The sequence below is a fragment of the Musca domestica genome, unplaced genomic scaffold (assembly GCF_030504385.1).
Source record: "Musca domestica strain aabys unplaced genomic scaffold, Musca_domestica.polishedcontigs.V.1.1 302, whole genome shotgun sequence".
NCBI classification, from domain to species: Eukaryota; Metazoa; Arthropoda; class Insecta; order Diptera; family Muscidae; genus Musca; species Musca domestica.
This window is the reverse complement of record NW_026712303.1, coordinates 55,674-79,143: the sequence shown is the minus strand read 5'-3', so window position 1 is coordinate 79,143 and position 23,470 is coordinate 55,674. Positions and strand designations below refer to the sequence as shown.

Genomic DNA, 23,470 nt, shown 5'->3' with positions numbered 1-23,470 from the left:
TAGTACCAAATTTTCAGATTCCATTTTCATATACGGAATTTGGTAACATTTAGTAATTTTCGAACTTTATAGTACCTAATTGCAAAACCGTCTAAACCTTAAACAAAAGGTTCTCAAATACCAATATCCAAATTGTACCAAATTTAGTATTATTTATCTTTTTTCCACTTCCATATGTATATCAACCTCTCCTCACAAAAACTGGCCCAAATAACAAATTTCAGATTTTTAGCTTATATACGATATTTGATTCAATTTAGTACTTCGAACTTTCTAGTACATTTTTCCAAAACTAGATTCAAATCTCAGCCTTAAACACCAAAAGGGTCCTGAATATCAACATTTCGAATATCCAGCTACATCCGTTCACCAGTATCAAAATTTTTCCAAATTTAGTGCAGTTCTTAACACACATTTCCAAATCCTTATATTAACCCTGTTTCATAAATTTCCAGCTCTATCTTCCCTAAATTCCAATTTTCCCAATAAGTGACTTTAATACTAATATTTTGAAATTTCCTGATCTACCCCTTCTTCATAAAGTAAATTCACTACAATTTAGCACTTTTCAAACTCTTGAGTACATATTTCCAAAACCTTCTTTAAATCTCAACCCTACACACTAAATGTCAATATTTCAAATTTCCAGGTTCATCCGCTCACCGGTCAAATTTTACCAAAATTTAGTGCCATTTTAGCACAGCTCTTACACTTGGTACACATTTCAAATACCACCTCCTTATGTCAACCCTAGTTGGTCAACATAATTCTTATACCAAATGTTTACAATTTAGCCCTATCCATTCACTTAATAAGAAATGGTACCAATGCATTTTAGTACACTTTTAGTTCGAATTTCAAAAAAAAAAAAAATAATAATAATAATAAAAGAAATAGTATATCCCACACCATCGGCGATCTTCATCTTAAATTTCACAATTCTACCTCTGTTGGTTTGACCAAAACAATGGATTCAGTTTTTAGAATAAATAGTGTCTTATGTCCGTGTGCCGCCTCGAAGCTACCTCCTCTCCAAATTTTCTATACCAATTAGTGGGCCTGAATCGAATATTAGCCCGAGAACTCCAATTGTTAAGTTTCAGCTTATTTGGTTGGTAATTGGAAACTTTCAAAATACCAAACATCTGGATGTATCGTTATATGGGGCTCCAGGCTACCTTCTTTCTAAAATCTTCCAAACCAATTATTAAACCTTTTTCTTTTCAATACCAATCAGCCTGCATATAATATAAAACTTTGTACCAAACTTCAAAGCTCAAGATTAAATGATGTTGACTCTATCGTGATTTCAATAGACAGACAGGTGGAAAGGTAAAAGGACATCGCTAAATTTGTTATCGACATTAAAAATGGTCCATTCCCGATTTTCAGTATTTAGTCACATTTATCAAAATTAAAATCTCTCATCGAAAAATTCGCCACTATTTATTCAAGCATCCACCCTTCCACGGTTAAATGCGTTTTAAAGGCTTCGGATGCATTTTTAAGCAAATTAGCTGTAAACTGATGTCTAAAGTTTTTTGAGCCTAAAAGTTCTTCATATTGAACATTTCCAGCTGAAATTTACAATTTTGAAAAGCGACTATAATTTTTAGTATTTTGAAGGTTTCGACCTCAATTTTATGGATTAAAATTTCGTGTTATGGAAAATTTTTTAAAATCGGTCTAATTTCGAACTTCAGCTCCTTATAGTGGGGTTCTTGTGGTATTAAAATGACCTTATGACAAATGTTCAATATTTGTGCATATTTTGACAAAAGCCCAAAAAAGATTGTTCGACCATTCTTAAATCAATAAAAAAATTATCTTAAATTCGGCACAGTTTATTTGGGTTATTTCTTTAATTGATGCGGTTTGGTCCATATTTCGATAAAAACCTCAAATAGCAGGTTAGACCAATTTCTAGTCATATATATTTTTTATTTTATTTTATTTATTTTTTTTTTTTTTTTTGAATTTAAATTCTTTTATTTTTGTTTATTTTGTTCAATTGATGCGGCCTTAGAACCTTATTTTTGTGGCATTTTTTACACATTTCTCCTGTGGAGTTTTGAAAATATTTTCCATTCAAAGAAAAAAACACTGAAAGCCATCTAAGTTAATTTTCATATTCATGGCATTAATTCAGTTATTCATTCCCCCACAATAGCAAAACGTGGGTTTTGAGCCCCCCACAGAGTGCTTAGATTGAGGTCAGACAAAAAAAAACGTGGCCATTAGAATGAAATCCCAAGAAATGATTACAATTCCGAATTAGTTTTTATTGGTAAACAAAAAAAAAAAAACTCACACAAATTCCTCTCAAAACATTGATTGTGTGAGGAGAAACAAAATTAAATTCCTCATTACATTACAAAGCACATATAATTGTCGATAAGCCTGGTTGGTTGGTGATGACCCCGCCGACACATTTCCAAAAAAAATTCCTAATTTCAAACAAAACTTTTAAGTCATGTCACACAGGGCGCATCAATATCGCTGATTAATGGGTGTCTGTGGATTTTTGAAAGGGTTTATCTTGAACCGATTCAAGCTAAAAGCAGGTACCTATACAAATATCTGCACACATGTACATATATTGAGGTATCCATGCATGGCTGTAATAACATTTTATGAGGTCATAAATCCCATATCACAGTCGTGCAGGAAATTGGAAATTAACTATACTTGTCGTCGATACGTGTGTGTGCCGGCTGGCTGACTGACTGACTGTTTGACTGCAACATTATCAGCACATAAAACACCAACAACACCAACACCATGAAATTTACCCATTGTCAATTGAACTCTTTTTTCGCTGGCATGTAAGCGTGCGTTTTGTCTCACATGTAAGGCTTTTATTACACGGAAAATCGATTTATTTACATTGTTTTTGGGTATATGCTGTTGTTGTTATTGTTTTTTCATGTGTGCATGTGAAAATTTTCATTTGCATGATTTATATCAGCACCAAGGTAAGGTAAGGTTGGGGCAGCAGACAAAGCAAAAATAGATATTTTTACATTAACGCGTTTTTTATCCAAAAAGGTTAATATGTATTTAATGAACAAATAAGGTGATGATTTTATTGATTTTCTGTTTGTTCGAAATCAAATGGACAGTAATCAAAAAAGGATACAGATATGGCGTACTTAATGGCGGTGGTGCTTTGTTAGGTGGTAGAGTCTGAGTCAAATTGGTCAAAATAAATAAAATAAAATAAAATTTTTTACCAAAAGTATTTCCAACAGGGCTGTATATAAGGGCTGTACCAAAATCTGAACCTCTATTGATATTTTGGGTAAATAGCGTTTCAACATTATAAAAATTAACAAATAAAAAGGCTGTAAGTTCGGTCGGGCCGAACTTTGAATACCTTCCACCATTGGGAACGATTTTATCAATTTTCAAAAAATATAATCCGTTAAAAATTCTGTTCAACTCTTCAAAACACCGAATGACGTCGTTATATTAGGGTCCATACGATAAAAAATTGGTGCATAATGTAGCCAAAATCATCGATCATTACAATCATCAAAAATAGCGAATATTTGGAGATGCCGTTATATGGGAGCTATACAAAGATGTGCACTTGCACAGAACAATTTTCTGTCTTAGGATGTAGTATCCTCTACGAACTTCAAATACCAAATTTGAAACAATTCTGGTGAATAATGTCGCTAAAATCATCAAAGTACTGAATATAGGGGGGTACCTTTACATGGAGGTATCTTTATATGGGGGCTATACCAAAACGTGGACCTATATGACCCATTTTTAATACCTAAAGTCAAAATGAAATTTGATCTAGAATAATTCTTACTTCGACGCTTTTCCCAAAAAATTAATTTATACGTGTTAAATTAACATTAGAAAAAAGCATGGACATTATTTTTACTTATAGTATATAAATTTGAACATAATTTTCATAAAAACTATTGCACCTAGATATATGGTTTATTCTGAGATTTATAGTGAAATTTTGTGTAGAATATACCTTCTTTGGACACCTTCCACGTAAAATGAAATTTTATGAAATTTTCAGGCGTGAAATCGAAAAAGTACGGGAAATCGAAAAAGAACTAGAATAAAGTATCTGGGAATATTTTCGGTTTTTTTGTAACATTGATAAAAATATTTTTTTGGGATACAATGAAAATAGAGATTTCTTTTCAATGGTGACTTATAGTAAAATTTGATGCAGAATATTTTTGTCCTTGACGTCATCCTTCTAGAATAATGATTTGTTGGAGATTTTTGCACAAACTCACACAAGGTACGGCCAAGGAAAATTGTTGAAACAATTAAGAAATATATATTTTTTTAAAAAAATATTAATTCCAAAATATTTTGGCATACAATAGAAACAAGAATTTCTTTTCTTTGGTGACTTATAGTAAAATTTGATGCAAAATATTTTTGTCTTTGACGTCATCCTTCTAAAATAAATTTTTTTTTGCAGATTTTTGCACAAACTTATATAAAGGACGACTTTAACCCTAAAATGTGTTTTTTTTTTCAATTTAAATGAATTTCTGGCGTTTATGTAAGATTTAGAAAATTGATGTCTTCTAGCAGCTATAGTCGAATTTTATGACAAATAATTTTGTGGAATATTTTGCCTTGCTACGATCCCGTTTTAAAGAATTATTAACAATATTTTTTACAAAAAGAGCCAAAAAGACCCATTTGTTGGCTCGGTCGAGGGTTAAAATATAAATCGACCAATATATTACTCGTGTTCTTTGTTGGAGGGCAGTTTTTTACGCTCAGACTATAGCTTTGACCCAGCTAAAATTTGCCTCATCGAAATTACTTTTCGAACGCATTGTCTCTATAGACCAAATCACCTTTAGGACCAAATCACTTTTAGGTCTTTTGTAGTCAATCTCTTAAAATGCGAGAATTGTCCTCGATTTTAGTTAAGGAAGATCAAACACTTTTTGTCGAGTCAACAGAATTTCTAGAAAAATTTATGAAATTTTCCTTATCCTGTATAGCAGACCCCTCTAAAAAGGAAACATTCGTCATATTTTAAATTACATGAAAACATTGGTTGATTGTTATTACGTGTTTTTTATGTTTTCAATACACTACAGCATATCACAAATATTCATAGATTCATTTCATTTGTTCTTCTAGACACCTAAATACTTACTACCATTCCTCCTACCAATCAAATATGAGACTATTTTTCTTCCCGGATTTTCACAAACAAGTGTGAACTACTACTGTAAGGTAAAAACTAAGCAAAAAAAAAAAAAAGTAAAAGAAAATTGTAGTTGCATGTAAATTAAAACTCCCGTTCATTCGAATTGCTTGAGGAAGCACAAAATTCACATGGACCCACTGATGGGAATGGTAAATATTTACGAAAGCGGATGACGCCAAGTGCATCATAATTACAGCTGCCGGCAAATATTTACTTTCAAATTGAAACAAGATCAAAAAGAGGCAAAGTAGTCTTTTACAAGTAGCCGAACTTAGTTTAAAACACACAATATTTAAATAAGTCACGACTTTGAAAATACCTTAGAACGTAAAGGGCGGAAGGGATTTGAAACTTAAACAGTAGCAGAAATAAAAATATTGAAATTCTTGGAATTTGGTTCTCGTTGTATCTGTTTGAGAACGTAAATGCAAACAAAATTTATGGATTTCTTTCGGATTGAAACATGTTTTTTCTTTGGGGGGGATTTTGAGTTTTTTTTTTTTTTTTTTTTTTTTTTTTTTGCAAAATCAATTGGTATGTCTTGAGATGTTCAATATCCATTGTTTATTGTGAGAATTAATTCAGTAAACATTTGGCAAGAGCGAGGCGATTCAACCCAGTCGGATGACCAAATCAGTGAGGGCGGTCAGGAATGAACCTAGATGATGATTTGGTGTTGGACTAGTATACAAAATTAGGTGGTACGATACTATATTTTATGTACCTTAAACGATCCAATATAAATCATTTACTCAAAGAGTGCCATAACTCGTAAAATGCGTTTTTGACACCATATATAAAATAGAAGGTATATAAAGTTCGTCATTTCATTTGTAACTCATCGAAATAATAATTTATGACCTAACAAATATATATATTCTTGATGAGCGTAAAATTCTAAGACGATTTAGTCGTGTTCGTCCGTCCGTCTGTTGTAATCACGCTAGAGTCAAAACGAATTAATATAGGAAGCTTAAATTTTGCACAGATCAGTCTTCGAAATTTTGCAGAGATCAGTCTTCAAGTTCAAAGATGGTCTATAGCGGTCCACTATACCGTATAGCCTCCCCATATAACAGTGCACCCCGATATGCGTTATTTTCATGATTTTAACCACATCTATCAATGATATTGTCTGAAAATCCACACAAGGACTTCCTTCTGAGTACTTTATCCCCTGCAAGAGAATTGTCTATATAGGTCCAGGATATATTGATGGTTTAACGATATTTTTTCCGGGACTGTTTCATTTTTAAAAATGTCAACTTATATATTTTTTTTATTTTAAAATGAAACATAATTGAAATAACTGTGCAAATATATCTCCGAATTGTCTGATCAAAATATTATTTTTTAACAACGAAGTTGTTTTTAAAACGGAAAATTTTAAATTGAAAATTTAAAGATAACCAATTATTTCTCACTCTGTAAAGAGAGGCAAAAAAACACTTGCAATATTTTGTTATTTCAAAACACATACAATCACAAAAAATTTTTGAGGCTCTCTGCCTTTCCCTTTTATAATCGGTAATGTTTTACAAAACGAACCTGATTGTTTTGAAATATCATTGCTTATCACTGGGGTATGCCCCCATGAAGTTATTATTATTCCCTACTACAGAGAGGAACGTTTTTCAAAACGAAACTGACAGCATTGCAAGATTTGCTGATCGCTATCAATATCATGACTTCATCCCGCCGAAAAGATATGACTTTTGAGCAAAGAGAGTTCTTTAAATATTTAGTATTCTCAAGTCAATGAGTATTATACTCACATCTTGTTTTTCTCAAGATCATCATAACAAGTGTTGCAATTTTTGAACCTTCTTTCCACTTGTTGTTGTTGGAACTAATTTTGATGTGGTTGCAATGTTCAAATGATACTCCTGATGACAAAACTTAAAAATTTTCTGAGCCATAGTCCCTACATGCTTTGAACCTAGACCAATAAATCTGAAAACACTGATATTTTGGGACATGTTTTTCGAACGATATGACAATGTGATTTTCAACGAGAGGTCAAGGAGAATTATACCCACACCTTGTATTTCCCAAAAAAAAAACTTCATAACCTTCTTTACTCTTGTCGATGTTTGATATACTTTTATTGTTATTGCGATATGTTGAAATACATGATTTTAACCCATACCCATCATAAAGATAGGATCCCAATCATTGGCATTTTGAAGGCCTATAATGAGCTGTAATTTAAGGTTTCTAACCTTGCAAAATTGCTTTCTGCAGTCGAAAAACATCGCACACATTTTTTTTCAAATTTCTTTTATATTTTCTTTTGAAATGGATTTTTATACCCTCCACCGTGGTAATGGAGGATATATTAAGTTTTTCATTCCGTTTGTAACACCTCGAAATATACACTAAAGAGCCCACAAAGTATATATATTCTTGATCAACATAAAATTCTATGTCGATTTAGCTTCCGTCTACAGTCTAAGATAGAAAATTGTCTGTGAAGGTTCACGTCTTCTTATAGTCCCCATACAACGGCATCTCCTGATATTCGGTATTTTAATGTTTTTGGCGACATTATTCACCGGAATTATTTTAAATCTGGTATTTGAATTTCGTAATGAACACTACAGCCTATGACAAAAATTTATCTGTGCAGGTCCAAATCTTCGTATAGCCTCCATATAACGGTACCTCCCACTATTCAGCATTTGATGATTTTAGCGACATTATTCACCGGAATTGTTTCAAATTTGATATTGAAGTTCGTGCAGGTCCACGTTTTAGTATAGCTACATTATTCAAGTTTCGCATTTGAATATTGTAATGGCTTATGACAAAAGTTGCCTATGCAGGTCTACGTCGTCGTATAGACTCTAATACAACGGCTTCATTCTGTAGTTTTAAGATTTCAACAGAATTTTTAACGGTTTTTTTTTTTTTTTGAAAATTGCCAAATTCGTTCCAAATAGTGGAGAGTATTCACAGTCCGGCCGGTAAAAATCGACAACACTGCCAAAAACTGTGAACACCCTATTTTCTTAATTTCGAATTTAAAAATACTAAAAAATAAATTCCTTTTACCTTTTTTCCAGTTCTTGATGTTGAAAATGCTTTTGTTGTTGCTGTTGTTGCAATGTTCAATCGATACTCTTGATGTGATGGGGTTTCGCAAAATTCTTGTGCAATAATCCGTTTTTAAGAGGTTTTCAAAATTTGAGATGCTTTGACAATTTCAATATATATGTATACACTTGTATTGTTAAATATTTCATATATATTTTTTAATATAATATTTTATATTTTTAATACTTTTGTTCCATTTATTTATTTATTTTTTAAATTTAATTCACTTTAAATTTATATATTTTTTGTGAAGTTGATGGGTATTTTTTTATTTTATGTATATTATATATTTTCCATATAAGCATATATTGAGTTGAATTATAAAAATTGCACTTTTTTTTAGATTACATATATATTTTTTTGTTGTGGCCAATAAAATATTTAGTTGCACTAATATATATATTTTTTTGAATATTATTATTATTTTTTTTATTTTTATGTATAGATAAATATTTTGTATGGTAATTAATTTTAATTTGTAAATTTTTCAAATAATTTACAGTTTGTAGTTATTTATTTTCGTTTTTTGTTTTGGTTTCAATTTATCCAAGAAAAAATCCCGTTAGTTTAAGTTTCGTTTAGTTTTCGATCTGAAGATTTTTATCGCACAATTATTAATAATATTTTTATTTATTATCCACATTTTTTATCGGCTGTTTTAAATTTTCTCCACTTAATATTCCAACAATGTAACGATTATTCGCTTGTAATTCTTTTGTTTTTGTTTTGTTTCTTTTTTTTTTTTGGAAATTTTCTTTATTTTTGGGGAAATTTATGAACTTTGATTATTTTCTGATTATAAATGGGTTGGTTGGTTGTTTGGTTGTTAGAGAGATCCATGGGGTTACCAACAACAAATGAATGACAATCAAACAAAACAATGAATAATTTTCCAATCGACCGAATGACCGACGACCACCAACAAAGTGTTTTTACACTGTCCCCGAATGGCCAGGCAGGCAGTCCAGTCCAATGGTTGGTTGGCTTGTTGGTTAGTTGGGTGACATAGACAAACTGCTGCACTTTAGCCACAAATTTATTCATTAACAACAATCAAAACTGGATTTAAATGCAGCAAACACACACACAGGGGCAACAACAAGAAGAAAAATCTTCAAAACCGTTTCTTGGACGGACAGTTTGGGAATCGGGTTTGTAAAGAATTCGGAGTCATGACTGAGAATATCTTAGCTAAGCAAGTAACTTGTATGCACACACTAGGCTGTTGTTGTCTATTCTTTGTGGTTTGATAGCAACTTTGGGGCCCGATTTTAAAATTCCTTCAATGTATCATCATCAAGAACCTATCTTCATCATTATCATCATCGTCGTTGTCTTCACACACGAAAATTCATTCACTTTTGGCCTTTTCTCCACTTCACAGAACCCTGTATGGTGGCCCCACTATTCAGTTGGAGGGGTTCTCCACCAACGAATCGAACGAAAATCACTTTACAAAGAGCCAACATAGACCCAAAGCATTTCAATTTGACCGTTGTTTTATTTTCTAGCAATTTTTTCGTTTTTTTTCTTCTTTTCTGCTGCTTTTTTTCTCAAAAACTATGCTGTAGAATTCTTGTTTTATCGAAATATTTTCTCTGTTTGTATCTAAAATGGCGCACCAGCAATAAATCGTAAAACCCGTCCGGAAATTATTCGAAAACTTGTCATGTGAAAGGCAAAAAAACCGATGACACGCGTATGCCTGAAACGCTTCACATAATATCCAAGAGTAGACTGAATTTGAAGTTCCACACAAAATACATTGCAACAGTCAGCTGGGCCAGTGCTGATGGTGCGTACACAAGACACAGTCAGGCAGGCAGGCAGACAGCCACGCAACTCAAACACAAGTTGGAGTACCAACAAACAGCGGCCAACACCACCAAAGTAACCCTCACGAAAGAAACAAAACAAACAAACGGTAAACACATTACAGCCAACCATCGCACACAACATTACAATGCAACTCAAACATGTTCGTCCTCCACTCTCTCTCACCAAAAAACCTAAAAATCCCCAACATCCACAAAATAAACAAGCAGAAATGAAAAATCCGCACAATTCGTTACTTTAATGCCCCCATTCCAATGTGGGGAGCATTTTGTCTGATTCAAACATGTTGTATGTTATGTGCCTTCAAACTCACGACGATGTTGATGATTTCGGCAACTATAAAATATGGTTCATTATGTTATTGACTTTTCATTGGAGAGGGTGGCAAACAATTGCCTTTGGGGTCTTCGAGAATAGTGTATGGTCGTGGTGGTTGTTGTTGTTGGATGACGGAAGGGATTTTCCATTTCATTTTATGGAAATCACAATGGCTTGGTTGGTGTTTAATTGGAAATTAAAGTATTAAATTTAAATAAAATTTTGCGTGAAATTATTTCATACGAATTTATTTTGGATAACACAAATAGTGCAGAATTTGTTTTCACGGAAAGTTTAAGTGTCGAAGTAATTGTTACTTTTATAATTATACCCTCATTCATATGGCTACATAATGTGATGGCTATATAATTTGATTCGTCGTAAATGTACCTCATCGAAATAATGGATTTAGAACCTTGGTCTCTTTAGAAGAAATCCGCTTCAAGTTATATGGAGTCTATCTAGTGATGACCTTCCATCTCTCTGGCTGTTGCACACGAAGCGAGAATCTGATTTCGTCCAAACTTGGGATATCATAACATTATTATTATACTTAGATCGAGTAGTAGTAACTTATAAAGTCCGAAAATGTTTTCCAGCTTTCTTTAAAGATTGTACTTTAATACTTTAAGTAATACGATGTGATATGTTGGTATAATCTTTATGGACCGATAAAAGGTGTAAATAAACAAATGGTCTAATGTCGCAAACCAACTTCTACTATTACGTTTTTGGTATCAAAAAAATAAATTTTTTATACCCTCCACCATACAAAGTATGGAGGGTATATTAAGTTCGTCATTCCGTTTGGTACTCATTGAAATAATCATTTTAGACCCGACAAAGTATATATATTCTTGATCAGCGTAAAATTCTAAGACGTCTTTCCATTTGCAACTCATCGAAATTATAATGTTAGACCTAATAAACAATATTCGAAGTCAGCCCAAAATTTTAAGACGATTTAGACATGTCCATCTGTTTGTCTATTGTAATCACGCTAGAATTAAACGCTATATCGGTCAACGGTATCGTATAGCCCCCATATAACGGCACCCCCGATATTCTATATTTTGATGATTTTAGCCCTATTTTGCAATGGAATTGTCGGAAATCCTACACAAGAAGTTTCTTGTGAGTACTTTACCCTCTGAAAGGTCTACGATATCCCGATATTCGTATTTTCATGATTGTTGCAATATATTTTTTTTACATGGAATTGTGAGAAAATCAACACAAGTGGATTACGATATCATATATCCCCCTATAACCCCCCGATATTCGGTACTTTTGATGATTTTCGCGACATTATTTACCGGAATTATTTCAAATTTCGTATTTAAAGTTCGTAATAGGTACAACAGCCTATGACAAACAACCACGTCTGCAGGTCCACGTCTTCGTATAGCTCCCATATAAAAATACCACCCAATATTCGATATTTTGATGATTTTAGCTATATTCTTTATCGGAATTAATTCAGATTTCGTATTTGACGTTCATAATGAGTAGTACAACCTATGACAGAAAATTGTCTATACAGGCCCACGTCTTCGTATAGCCCACATATAAATTTCCCCCCGATTTCTCTGTATTTTGATGATATTAGCGACATTATTGACTGGATTTGCTTGAAATTTCGTATTTGAAGTTCGGAATCGGTACTTTGGCAGAAAATTATGTACTCATGCGGTATTCGTATAACGGATTCACTTAAACGTTATTTTTCGACGATTTTTTTAAAGTTTTCTCCAAATTTTGGATGGCATTAAAAGTTCGGTCCCGCCAGCTGGTTTTTTACTTGTTTGTTTTTCAAAAGTTTTAAATTTTATTTGGGTAGAGTTCGAAAGAAATTAAATTTGCCATAATAATGTGTAATACTCCTAAGATAATGGGTATTGAACAGGGGCCGAATGAGGTACCAAACAAGTCCTAGAGACGACTTGTACTGTGAGGTCAAAGTCACTGTTTTTAGTGTTTGGATTTTTCTTAAAGGCATTAGTTTTTATGAATATTTTTGGGGATTTCTGACATTTTATTTGTAAAGGTACACGCTACTCTTTGTGCAATTTCATGCCTTTACCCTTAAAGATGTTGGTTGTAATTTTTTTGCCCCAGTCTCACTTTTGTATACCCTCTGCCATAGTATGGAGGGGTATATTATGTTTGCCATTCCGTTTGTATCACCGGGAAATAATCATTTTAGATCCCACAAAGTATATATATCAGTACATAATTCTCTGTTGATCTAGCGGACATGGATAGATCCGATAAAATTTTACTGAAATGCAGGATGTATGATATTAGGAATATGTAGACCTACATTTTGATATTGCGCCCATATAACTGTAGCGACAGATTTAATGTATTTTGGGTGTTTCAGTCACAATTTTAAACCAAATTTGCTGTAAATTGGCAGCATGTGTTACCATAGAAACATCCTTACATAGAACTGTAAACATAGGTCAAGGTTTTTGTATAGTCCCCATAAATCTGAACCCCCATATTTGGTATTTTGTACAAAGTACAGTTCGCATTAATTGCCCTATCCAGATGAAATTTTGCACAAATCATTCGTTTGGTCCAAGGACGAACCCTACTGAAATTGGAGATACGCGGTAAAAATTTAGATATAGCTCCCATATACAACTTCGTCCGATTTGCCTTTTATTGTGCACCAAACTTATAATATCAGCCCGAATAGTATGAAATTTTGCACATACAACCAAATTAGGCCTGAAAATAAGTATGCCAAATTTGATTGAAATCGGTTCAGATATAGCTATAGCTCCCATATATATTATTCATCCGATTTGTTATTTTTGTCCTCCGCAGCCGTAATATGCACTCTGTAACAACAATATTTGGGAAAATCTATCAAATACAGCTTAGAAATACGTTTGCTTAATTTTATCGAGATCGGTTCAGATTTGGATATAGCTCCCATATATAACTTCGTCCGATTTGCCTTTAATTGTGCACCAAGCGTGTAATATTTGTCCAAAATGGGATGGAATTGGACACTTAATAGAGTCTAGAAGCCAGTATGTCAAATTTGGTGAAGATCGGTTCAGATATAGCTATAGCTCCCATATATACTGTTCATCCGATTTGTTATATTTGTTAGCCATGGCCGTAATATGCACTCCGTAACAACGATATTCAGGGAAATATATCAAATGCAGCTCAGAAATATCTTTGCCAAATTTTATCGAGATCGGTTCCGATTTGGATATACCTCCCATATATATCTTTATCCGACTTTAAATTAATTGTGTACCAAATGAGCAATACAAGTCCGAATTTAAAAGATACAAATGCTTCGGCATATCTAGTCCTTTGAACTCTAAATCTTAATTATAATCATAGCGTGTATGATTGAATTCTTCTATAAAAACTTTTAATTGTTATGTGGAGCTCTACTAAATTAGCAAAGTGGTGTAGGGTATCATAAAGTCGGCCCCGCCCGACTTTAAGGCTTTATTTACTGGTTTTATATTCTGTGAGTTCCTTCCAAACAATGGATGATATTAAAGCTTCATTCCGGCTGAACTTAATTAGCGACGATGTATTTTTACAGGCTTTGATACAATACCCTAATAAAGGGTTTTTAGGACAACTGATTTCACAATAATTATGTTTTCCCGAAATCTGAAACTAAAAATAAGAAATAATTTTGTGTTCTTTTATGTATATATACAAAACAGCTCGTATTGGCAATTTTCTGGCGGTTCCTCAATCATTTTTTTCATGTTAATGCCCCTTACTCTTCTCTCGAATATACTTTGCGCAAGTAAAATTTCCTAATATATATCTGGACTTACGTATTTTGAACATGAGAGTATCGCCGCTGAACGCTTATATTCCCAAGTAATCATTTATGTCATTTGCTATGGGATTATTCAATAACCTGCATATTCGCTTTAAAAAAATAAATATGGATAAAAATTTCATAGAGCCTAAAATAAAATCCTGCAATATGGATTCTTTGGAAATGCGTTTTGATGTGGGCTCCAACACATAAAAATTTGAAACTAAGGAATTGCTGCCACAGCACTTTAAAAATATATACTGTTCTTAACGGAGCTATGTCGGAGCTGTCTTCTACCAATTAGCAATCAAATATACAGATTATGATCAACTCGGTGGCAAAGAATTCTGCACATTGTATTAAAAACAATGATTTTTGGTCAGGAGGTCTTTAAAATATTTTCTTTAAAAATCAAGAGTTTTGTTCTGGAAGATATTTTTTTGTAAAATCTTGGATTTTTTGTCGAAGCAAGAGGCATGCTTAGAAAACATCAGATTTTCTTAATTCTCTTAATTAATTAATTAACGATATTGCCGTTTTAGCCTTACCTGCCCTGATTTTTATACTTTTAAGCTAAATTATGTCGTATTTGTTAAAACTCCATCTTATTTAGATATATATTGCGCATTTTTTACACAATATACATGAAATCGGATGAAGATATGTATGAGTTATATCCAAATAAACTCCGATTATCATCACTTTCAGATTTGTTGAAAAAGATATTTCAATCGAATAATAATTTGAATCTGTATTTTACATTTAAAAATAAATGGACACATGGATGGAGGCACATGCACGGTAAGATGAAAAAACTGCAACCAACTTCAGACTGCTGTAATTTCTAAGCCATTCATTTGACAGCTGTTAAAATTATTCCAGTGACAGCTCATTATATTGTTTACAAGCGTACAAAAGTATTTTGGTGAGCATTTTTCAGAAAATAAGTTATTCGTGATGGAATTCCAACGTGATAGTGTGATTTCTTTGTATTTGGCTGGAATACGACAAGTGGCTATCGTTAGAGCACTCCAGCATTTAAATGTGAATAAATCTTTTGTGTCTCGCACCATCGCTCGTTACTGTGATACTAGTAGCGTAACCCGACGTCAAAGAAGATGATGATCTCCGTCGTACCAACCCTACTGATCCTAGAATCAGTGATTTGACAGTGGAAGTCAACCGGTTGGTACAGGAGCATAAGAGGACAAAGTGGCTAGACCATCTGAAGTGCTGCAACATTGGAATATGAGTAAGCTGTGGGTAACGGTTAAGTCGCTCTCGAACCCTGGAAAAAAGGATGATATGGAACTCAGTCACTTTTAACGACGTAACGGTGACTGATCCGAAGAGGTGCGCGGAATACTTTAACCGACAATTTGTCGAGCACCCCGAGAGCGGTAGGACGAAGCGAAGAGTACTACGTCGTATCAGATCTCTTCCAGCCGAGGAGGAACCACCACAGTTTACGATGGGTGATGTCATCCGTAACGCTAAGTCATCCAAAGCGTTGGGCCCGGACGGAATCTCAATGGTAATGTTGAAGCAGCTGGATACGCTGGGAGTCGAGTACTTAACGAAAGTTCTCAATTTGTCGCTAGCCACCCACATAGTGCCTGAAACCTGGAAAATGGGCCGGGTGGTCTTGCTACTGAAGCCAGGCAAGGATGCCAGTAAAGGCGAGTCGTACAGGCCGATTTCGCTTTTGTCGCCAGTAGCAAAGACTTTTGAGGCTTTACTCCTCCCCAGCATTAGAGGAAGCTATACAATTGCCAACCACCACCATGGATTCCGTCCACAACATAGTACCACAACAGCATTACACGCCATTTCCACACATATTAGTAGAGGACTGAACCAGAACAGGCATTTGATACGGTCAATCATGCCACACTGTTTGAGGACGTGCAGAGAACTACCCTCCGGGCAAGTTTGAAACGTTGGATAATCAACTATATGTGTGGACGCCAGTCGTACGTGGAATTCCGGAACAAGAAGTCCAAAGCCCGTAGAGTGAAACAGGGAGTTCCCCAAGGTCGGGTGATATCTCCGGAACTGTTTAACCTCTACCTTTCTGGAATTCCTCGCCCGCCAGACGGCATTGAGATCGTAACGTATGCGGATGATTGTACGATCATGGCGTCGGGTCCAGTGGTCGATGACATATGCGAAAGGTTGAACCCCTATCTGAACCCCTGAATATGAAAATATCCGCCACGAAATTAACGGCCACACTCTTTACCACATGGCCTGCGGAGATGAGAACACAGCTGAACGTTTCGAACAAATCTAAACTTATTCTAATATTTGGTGCTATGTCCGACATTTTTTGCTTTCATTCAATAAAATATAAAAAAATTTAAAAATCATGGCGTCTGACTTTGTTGCAGTTTTTTTATCTCATCTCATGTATTTGAAAATTTGAACCGATTCTCACCAATTTCAATGGGGTTCGTCCTTGGGCCAAACAAATGTTTGAAAATTTCATCGCAATCAGATAATAACTGCGACCTGCATTTTGTTCACAAATATACACTGGCGGACTGACATGCATAAATCGACTCAGAAAGTGATTCCATGAAGACCCTCAAATTGTAACAGATACCTTTTTATTTTTTATTGGCATATTACATTTTTACATTTTTTTAGATTTTTTCCTTTTCTGCCCAGAAGGCCATTCTGAATTGGTGAAAATCACCAAAAATGACATTCAAGTAGTCTTAAGATGGCCCTTATCTGCACTTGACTTCACCCCTTATTAAAATACTAGTCTTAATTCAGAAGCATCTCTGCCTAACCTACAATTTTTGGTTGGCGATTACTTGAATCAAATTCGACGCGATTAAAAATCTCCTAGTTTCCATTCTTTATAGATACAATCCACAGAAACACAAACATGCCTTAAATTTAAATAAAATTTCTTTTGATATCCAACTCTAATCGCGTTTAACCACCAGTCAATCAGTTAAGAAAAACGCTCAAATGGCATACGAAACTCCATAAAACTTGAATAAATTAACACATTCCGTTAAAATTATTTCCAAATTAAGTAACAATTCTAATTATTTCACTTTGGAGCAATTTATGTTAAAATTGAGTAAAGTTATGTGGCATTGTAAGCAAATCAACTTTTGCCAAAAACCGGAAATATAAAATAAATCAAATGACTATTAAACAGCAGTAACAACAACAGCAACAAAAGAAACAACAGCAATTTTCTGCCAAACTAAACTGGAAATGCCTTGAAGTCATTTCAAAGTTATCCTCACATCCGCATCTCTTGGCACACACAAATGTGAATGTCAAATAGACCAGAAAGAAAAATGGAAACAAGAAAGGAAAAACCAAAACAAAAAACGCCAAAGAAAACGAAGAAGAAGAAAAAACACCAAAGCAACGAAAATGAACCAAACAAGTCAAGAAATTTGTGGTAGCCAAGTTGTCAGTGATTAAAGCATGGCGGAACAGCTACAACAACAACAACCACAACATTAGCAGCAACTACCCAGCAGGAGTCTTTGTTACATTTGACTTCTAAATGCCCATATACACCGACCGAAAGACAGCCAAACATGTTTGCATAGAGCCTAACTGGCCTAGCCTAGGCGAAGATCCAGTCCAACTAACAGCGGATAAGTTAAAACAGTGTTACGGCCAGCTAACAACAGCCACTATTTAACTTCAATATTGACTGGGCGTGTTAATTGAGCGCATCGCAAAGGCTGCAAACTTTTTCAAGACAAAGAAATAACTCGGCGAAGCGTTCTATTTGTTTTTTGGTTCGGAGGAGCGGGGCAAAGCGGTGGGATTTCAGCTTTAATTTAAAATTGGTCGGCACATGCAGCCTGTTTTTAACAAAAATTATCGATTAAGAAAGAGGTTGTAAATAAAAGTAAAATGCCGGAATTAGTAGGGGACGTATTAACGACTGGATGAGCGGATATGGAGCTACAGGAATATTTAAGAAAAAATCATATCAAAAGTAATCAGATTTCGTTCACACATAGGCTTAGGTCATTCAAAAATTGCACAAACTCCACTTGTATCGAAAAGTTTGCCGCCACCTGCAGGGTTATACTAATGGGGAAACGGCTGAAGCTAGAATCTTGAAAATTTAGGTGAGGGTCACTCTTTGTCCGAAGGGATCAAATAAGGCTGGGTTTTTGAAAATTCGTACTAGAACGGTACGAAAATTATTAAAAAGTACTAAATATGGTACCTTTTCTATTTTAGGAGGTAGTAGAGCTAAACTTTTAAATTTGAAATGAGGTTCAATGATGGAGTGTGTAATAGGTGTACCAAAGGATTATTGGAAATTCACACTTTAAGTGTACGAAAAGTACTAAAATGTAATGCGTTTGGTACCATTTCGTATCATGTGAACTGTTAGAACTAAAATCTAAAAATTTGAAATGGGAATCAAGGTTAAGGAATAGAGTTAGGAGGTAGTTTTATACGTGTGTACTCATGTATACGAAAAGTACTAAACAGTACTAAATTTAGTACAATTTGAATTTGGAGGAACGGATGGAGTTGGAATCCTGAAATTTGAAATAAACATTACTTGCGGAGTGATGGATATGGGATATGGAGGAAGTTTTCGAAATTTTTCCTTATTTGCACGAACAATTCTAAATGGTATTAATTTGAGTACAATTTCGATTTGGGTAAACAGATAGAGAATTGGATTACTATTGCATCCTAGGACTGAGGAATGTAGGTATTTTTGGAAATTCGGAGTGTAGGGTTGGGGTATATAGGTAGTTATTGAAATTTGTACTTATGTGTACTAAATTGGTTACAAATTGTGAGAACCGATAGACCTGGTATCCTGAAAATTGGAAATATAATTACTGTCGAGGTATTGGATTGGGATTTAAATTTTGGGAGAATAGAGTTGGAATCCGGAAATTTGTACTTAAATATACTAAAAGGTACTAAATTTGTTACAATTTGAATTTGGGTGAATCAAATATAGCTGGTATCCCGAAAATTGAAAATTAGATAGAAATTAGGAGTGTAGGATTGGAATATGTAGATTATTTGAAAATTTGTACATTTATGTACTAAAATGTACGAAATAAAGTACAATTTGTATTTGGGCAAACCATCAGGGGTGGAATCTTAAGATTTGGATTTGGAATTACTGTAGGAGTGTAGGATTGGGGTATGTAGGAAGCTTTGGAAATACGTATTTATGTGTACTAAATTTTGTACAAATTTGAGTTCTGATGAACCAATGGAGCTGGAATTCTGAAATTTGGAAAGAGAGTCACTCATGGAGTGCCGGATAGATGCACCACAGGGTTATTGAAAATTCGAACTTTAAATTTGGAAAATTTTCTAAAATGTTACTAAACTTCTAAAATGGCACCATTTGGTACTATGTGAACGAATAAAGCTAAAAACTTGACATTGTGTATGAGAATTTTAATTGAAAATTGGAATTTTCTATTGGGCCCCTGTTTGTAGTCGGTTAGTAATAAAGGGGTGGTTTTAGAAATGTGTACAAGTGCACGAACAGTACTATTTAGTACTATTACCAAATTGTACAAAACGTAGTAGTAGTAGTTGGGTGAACAAACTATAGAGCTGGAATTCCGAAATTTTATATTGTGATCTCTGTTGGTATCTGGTATTGAGATATGGAGGTAGTTTAGGAAATGTACTAAATTTGGTATTCGGTGATGGGATAGGGCTGGAATCTATAAATTTGATATTGAGATCTCTCTTGGTATCTGGTATTGAGATATGAAGGTAGTTTTGGAAAGTTGTACTATAGTTGCACTAAATAGTACTAAATTTGGCAACGGGGGAAATTACAGAGCTGAAATCCCGAAATTGTATATTAAGGTACTTGTTGGTATTTGAGGTCGAGACATAGAGATTGTTTTGAAAATTCATATTATAATTGTTCGAAGGTATCAGATTTGGTATTGGGTGAAGGGATAGTGTTGATCTCCACAAATTTGATATTGGGATCCTGTGTTGGTATCAGGGATTGACATGTGGAATTGGTTTTGGAAATGTGTAATATAATTGTACGAAAAGTATTGAGTGGTAAAAGTTGGGTATTGAGTGAAGAGATCCCGGAATTTGATATTGAGGCCTCTGTTCGTATCTGAGATTTAGATATGGAGGTGGTTGTGGAAATATGTAATATAATTGTACCAGGGCACTAAATATTACTTCATTTGGGTATTGTGCGAAGGAATAGAACTGAAATTCTGAAAGTTGATATAGATGTCACTATGGGGTGAGATATAAAGATGGCTTTGGAAATGTGTACTATAGTTGCTCGAAAACCACTAAATTGAACCAAATTTCGTAATGGGGGACGCTAAAGGGCTGCAATTCTGAAGTTTGAAATGGATATCATTATTGAAATGGATTATCATGTTGAGAAGAATTGAGATATAACAGTGGTTTTGGAAATGTGTACTAAAATTATACGAAAAGTACTAAATGTTGCGAAATTTGACATTGAGTGAAAAAATAGGGCTGGAATGTGGAAATTTGGTATTGAGGTCTCTGGTGGTATCTGGATTTAAGAATATTTATAGTTCAGCTAAAATATAACAACCGTCAAAGCCTGTATATCTTGGGTTCGGTGCTCTCGATTCTGTAAATTTTATGCTCGAGAGCCCATTCGGAACTCTTAATCGTAAACATTGTTACGGTCTATGTTCGTTGTTGTAACTTGCTCAAAATATCACTTTTAATTGTTGCAAACGAAATAACAAAAAACCCAAGCATCATGCAGGGCATTAACATGTTTCTTTCCGGATGGCTTTCTTAGATGGTGGATTGCGGCATGCACTTAATTTAAACAAGCACCTTAATTTTGTTCTATAGAGCACAACCGAGTTCTTTTCCTCCTCCTCATCAATCTCCAACAATAAATAAGTCAATCGGTCTAATTTTCAAAAGGAATTTTAATATTCCTTTCTCCAAAAATATTAAATTTTAATGCCTAGTTCTCTTCCGATTTTTATTCCTTAATTTTTTATCGCTTCAAGGTTTAAGAGCGAAACCAAAGATTTTATTGGTGGTATCGTTGATAATCACAGCAATTTTCACATGTGATGGTGATAGTGAAAGCCGGAGAAGACATGGCATTTTTATGACCTTTCGCCACTATGTCTGCCAGGCTGCCAACCAGCCAGCCAGACAGCAAATCGAATAGTGCAACACATAATTTGTGTTCCATTTTAAAACACGAACGTGAGAAATGTCTTTTTGGGGAAATGATTTTATGGCCCTTCTTCATCATTCATAGCGACACTGGCACGCTGGCTGGCTGGTGATCTCCTACCCATTGCTTGGGGAGGGTATAATAAATTCTGCCTTTGCCGCACTTGTTGTTATTTTTATGGATTTCTAAACGGACAACTTGCATGCATCATTGTGGAGGCATTGGGCATGAATGCATTCCTGCATGCGTGACTATTCGGCTCGACCTATCTGTTTGCTAGAGTGTCTGTCCCTACGCCAATGAGTAAATCAAACAGCTTCCGTCCAATAGCTGGCAATGGTGTTGTTGTCGTTGTAGTCGTCGTTTCCACTGGTGCATTCCTGTGAATGGTTACATTCTGCACTCGATGCTGTAACAAGGTCTTATTGAAGTAATTAACACTTTGCAGCTGTTGTGTTCTACCATAAGAAAAAAAACACACTCACACACACACACGAACAGGAGCAACAAACTGATCAGGCAACCTGCTTTAGCATTGAAGAGGTGCTAGCTCGTTGGTATGTCTTTGAAATTCCTAAGCAACAACATCGAGAGCATGTTCGTAGGTAAGAGCAAACAGGAATGCTTCATAAAAGCACGTCTTCAATGCGATCATACGGCAAATTAGTTAATAGAACAACATTTAACAATGAACGACTGAATTCTCAAAGAGCCGTGGCAAATACATGTTCAAATTTCATTATCACACATATGCGTTAAAACGTGGAAGAGTTGTAAAAATTTATTGTGAAAGGGCCTTTTCCTGCAAAGCATTTCGATTTTTTGAACGAAGAATCAAAAATAAACTAAATAAGTAAACAAGCATTAAGTTCGGGCGGGCCGAACTTTGAATACTCTCCACCATTTGAAAGGAATTAGCCAATTTTCAAAAAATATTGCTAAAATCATAAAAATACCGAATATATATAGGGAGTTACCGGTATATGGGGATTATGAAGACATGGACATGTATATGCAATTTTTGTCGTAGGCCTTTACAATATTCAAATACAAAATTTAAAAAAATCGGTGGATTATGTCGTTAAATTCATCAAAATGCCGTGTGTATGGAGGTACCGTTATATGGAGGCTATTCGAAGATGGGGACATGTATGATTTTCTGTCATAGGATACTAGGTCATAGTATCTATTAGGAACGTCAAATACGAAATTTTATACAATTTCGGAAAATAATGTCGCTAAATTCATCAAACTACTGAATATAGGGAGTTACCGATATATGGGGGCTAAACGAGCAATTTTCCGTTATAGGATGTAGTACCCAGTAAGAATCAAAAATTCCAAATTTGGAACTTTTTCGGCGTAAAGTGTAAACAAATCATCAAAATACCAAATATCTGGAGGTACAGTTATATGGGGACTTTACCAAATCTGGATCTATATAGCTCATTTTCAATACCAATACCGAAAACATATCTGATTAAAATTTTATCCAGCTACTTATTTCGTGCGGAAGCTAGAGGAGTTTCAACAGACGGACATAGATAAATCGACATATAGTTTTATGCTGATCAAGAATATATATACTTTGTGGGGTCTAAAAATTATTTTTTGAATTGTTACAAACGAAGGACAAACTTAATATAGCCTCCATGCTATGGTGGACGGTAAATAAATTAAATCTAAATTTATCATACCAAAATTCCTTTGAAAATTATGTCAAAACACGTCAATATACTGAATATCGGGTGGAAGTTTTATATACCATTGGAACATTGGAAGGACGCGTAATATGGAGGATGTACGAAAAGGTGGGTCTGTATTGGAAAGTATCCGCCAAAGAACGTGATACCTACTGGAAACTCCAAGTTATAGTTATTTCAAATGCTAATATAGAGAGGCACCGTTATATAGAGGTATTTGCACCATGTGGGCAGATTATTCCTATCTTGGGCGCTCCAGCGTGAAGACACCATTCAGTTCGCACGCTCTTTGTGCAAAT

General features: G+C 34.4%; 1 protein-coding gene across 1 annotated transcript in view; it reads right to left on the bottom strand.

Moving 5' to 3' along the window:
- Positions 1-10,070, bottom strand: part of LOC131803534 (AF4/FMR2 family member lilli-like) — a 73,711-nt gene extending 63,641 nt beyond the window's left edge. The window contains exon 1 of the mRNA XM_059124882.1: positions 8,267-10,070. The gene's annotated coding sequence lies outside the window, so the exon portion shown is untranslated. The remainder of the gene's footprint in view (positions 1-8,266) is intronic.
- Positions 10,071-23,470: the final 13,400 nt, after the last annotated feature.